Source organism: Mus caroli, chromosome 13 (genome assembly GCF_900094665.2).
Source record: "Mus caroli chromosome 13, CAROLI_EIJ_v1.1, whole genome shotgun sequence".
Taxonomy (NCBI): Eukaryota; Metazoa; Chordata; class Mammalia; order Rodentia; family Muridae; genus Mus; species Mus caroli.
This window is the reverse complement of record NC_034582.1, coordinates 46,402,733-46,406,321: the sequence shown is the minus strand read 5'-3', so window position 1 is coordinate 46,406,321 and position 3,589 is coordinate 46,402,733.

Genomic DNA, 3,589 nt, shown 5'->3' with positions numbered 1-3,589 from the left:
GGAAGGGAAGGGAAGGGAAGGGAAGGGAAGGGAAGGGAAGGGAAGGGAAGGGAAGGGCATTCAGTGGGGAACTCGGCTGCTCAGCTGCTTTGACCCCAGCCCCACCCCCACCTGCTCTGGGATCACTGTGGTGCAGTAAGGGACCAGAGGTGAACCAGTCTTAGAAACCAGTCTCAGGGAAGAGGGGTTGGCTATAAGTAAGGCTGCGGAGGGTTGTGCTTTCCACTTCTCTCCAGCATCTGGGATCCAGTGACACATGTGGCCCTGGTGACTGGCTCTGATGGCACACACCTTTGATCCCAGCACTTGGAAAGCACAGTCAAGAGGATCTCTGAGTTTGAAGCTAGCCTGGTCTACACAGTGAGTTCCAGGCCTATCAGCCAGTCAGGTCTCTCTGTCTCTGTCTCTGTCTCTGTCTCTGTCTCTGTCTCTGTCTCTGTCTTTCTCTGGCACTGTGTGTGTGTGTATGTGTGCGTGTGTGTGTCTGACTCTGATTTCTGTCTCTCTCTCTCCCTCTCTCCCTCTGTGTGTATGACCCAAATCTCTATCTAATTCTCTGTCTCTCCTCTGTGTGTGTGTGTGTGTGTGTGTGTGTGTGTGTGTGTGTGTGTGCGTGTCTCTCTCTCTCACACACACACACAGTGGCCCTGGTCATACACAGCTGTGATTCCTCTGGTAGGCCCCCCCTCCCCTTCCAAGTATTTGGGTTCCTCCCTTAGCGACCCCTACTTTGATGGACACTGACCCCCCCCCCAGAAGTTTTTCCAGTTTAGAAAGAATATAGTCATGAGGTGGTTCGTGGGCTTCTAACAAAAATATTAACAGAAAAAAAAGGCAATGTGAAAATGACAGAGTGTAAGTGGGGTTGACTCCTGTGTGTGTGTCTGTGTGTGTGTGTGTGTTCACTCACACTCGTGGGAAGCCCAAGAACTACTTCAGGTTTTATGCCTCAGGCACCATCTACTGTTTTCTTTTTGAAACAGGAATTTTATCTGGCCTGGCATTCACTAAATAGGCCAGCCTGACTGGCCAGCAAGGTCAGAGGGTCTATCTGTCTTTATATCCCACAATGTGTGCCCCATGCCCAGCTTTTCACGTGGGTTCTGGGGACCAAACTGAGGTCCTTATGCTTGGGTGGCACACAGTTTATTGACTGAGCATCTCCTCAGCCACTAGGCATTATGATAAAGGCAAATACTATTTGTATAGAATGAGGCCCAGCAGCCCTCCAGACAAACTTGTCATAAACACAGAGTGACTGTTCTGACACACCAGGTCCTGGCTCCCTGTCAGGTGAGTTGATGAGTGGCCTGTGGGGTGGGAATGTGCAAAGAACCATGTTAGACTCTTAAACTTTGCACCTTGGGATCAGTGAAGGTGTTGATTGCCTTGAATCCCTGTGAAGAGTCTAATCCCTAGATAATTCTGAGGAAAAATTCCTTTCAACTCGGGGTTCTAGGCTCGACAACACATTTGTCCAGTGTACAAAGCGTTAAAGACATTTCCATGCCTCTCCGCATACTTCATGTAACTGACCCTTCCTGCACCTTCCCTAAATAACTACTGGAGGTGATCTGGGCAAAACTGAGAAAACACGAAAGCAAAGAAATATTGACTCTAACCTGGGAGAGTTGAGGGGAAGCCGCAGCAAGTAAAAAAGATGCCACAGGCATAGAGATCAAACAGTCTGGATTTGATGGGTTTATAGAAGTTTCCAGACCTGAAGGTATCTAGGGAAAGAGAGAAACTAAAAAAGCAAATAATTGAAAACAAACATTTTGAGACAATATAACAAAATGTAGCTAGAAAATTATACAAGTGGAAAACAAAGCAAATAGAAAGTCCAGTAAGAACAGTTCTGCAAGGCAGAAATGTCCACATTATACATGCATTTACTCCACGGGGCCTCAAGAAACAATATTCATATCACTTCCCTAATCTTGTATAGCGTGTTGATGTAACTGTATTTGAATGTGAGATCAAAAGTATAAATGTGGGGGCTGGTGAGATGGCTCAGTGGGTAAGAGCACCCGACTGCTCTTCTGAAGGTCCAGAGTTCAAATCCCAGCAACCACATGATGGCTCACAACCATCCGCAACGAGATCTGGCGACCTCTTCTGGAGTGTCTGAAGACAGCTACAGTGTACTTACATATAATAAATAAATCTTTAAAAAAAAAAAAAAAGAAAGAGAAAAAAAGAAAAGAAAAAACAAACAAACAAAAAAAAGTATAAATGTGTGAGATTAAAAAAAATCTGTCATTATGAAGATCTAGTTCACAATGTCTGACACTGATCAAACAATAATAATATAAGCCCACTGACTGGAAGCATGGAAATCACTCACAAACAAAACAGCCAAAAGGGATGTGCTGGCTGGTTTTATGTGTCAACTTGACACAAATTAGAGTCTTCAGAGAGGAAAGAGCCTCCATTGAGGAAATCCCTCCATGAGATCCAGCTGAGAGACATTTTCTCAATTAGTAATCAATGGGGAGGGGCTTAGCCAGCCCATTGTGGGTGGTGCCATCCCTGGGCTGGTAATCCTGGGTTCTATAAGAAAGCAGACTGAGCAAGCCACGGGGAGCAAGCCAGTAAGCAGCACCCCTCCACAGCCTCTGCAACAACCTCTGTCTCCACATTCCAGTTCGCTTGAGTTCCTGTCCTGACTTCCTTCAGTAATGAATAGCAATATGGAAGTGTAGACTGAATAAAACCTTTCCTCCCGACTTGCTTTTTGGTCATGATGTTTCATTGCAACAATAGAAACCCTGGCTAAGATAGGGCAGATTAAAAGTGACCATCTCGGGGGCTGGATAAATGGCTCAGCGGTAAAGAGCACTGACTGCTCTTCCAGAGGTCCTGAGTTCAATTCCCAGCAACCACATGGTGGCTCACAACCATCTGTAATAGGATCTGATGCCCTCTTCTGGTGTGTATGAAGACAGCTACAGTGTACTCATATACATAAAATAAATAAATAAATCTTTAAAAAAAAAAGTGACCATCTCTGGGGCTAGACAGAGGCTCATTATTTACAGTGCTTGCTGCTCTTCAAGAGGACTTGAGTTCAGATCCCAGCACTTACATCTGGTGGCTCACAATGGCCCATATCTCTAGCTCCAGGAAATCAACACCTTCTGGCCTCTAGGGACATATAAACACATGTGGCATACATTCTCATAGACAAATACCTATACACACACACATACACACACACACACAACTTTTTTAAGTTATTATTTAAAAACTTATAAATAAAAACCATCACACGCTAAAATTGACCAGACTAAAAACATATATACATATTTGTGTGTGCGTGTGTGTGTCTGTGTGGTGTGTCTGGCTCAATAACTTGAGGAAAAGGTTATCAGCAGGAATGTACTTTTGCTCTCTCTTTATTAACAGGTTTGATGCTTAAGAGCCTATGTGTGGTGACTTTTGTCTCAACATCTGGAAATGGGATGTAATGAGTTCACTTAACAGAGTGAATAAGCCGGGCGTGGTGGCGCACGCCTTTAATCCCAGCACTCGGGAGGCAGAGGCAGGCGGATTTCTGAGTTCGAGGCCAGCCTGGTCTACAAAGTGA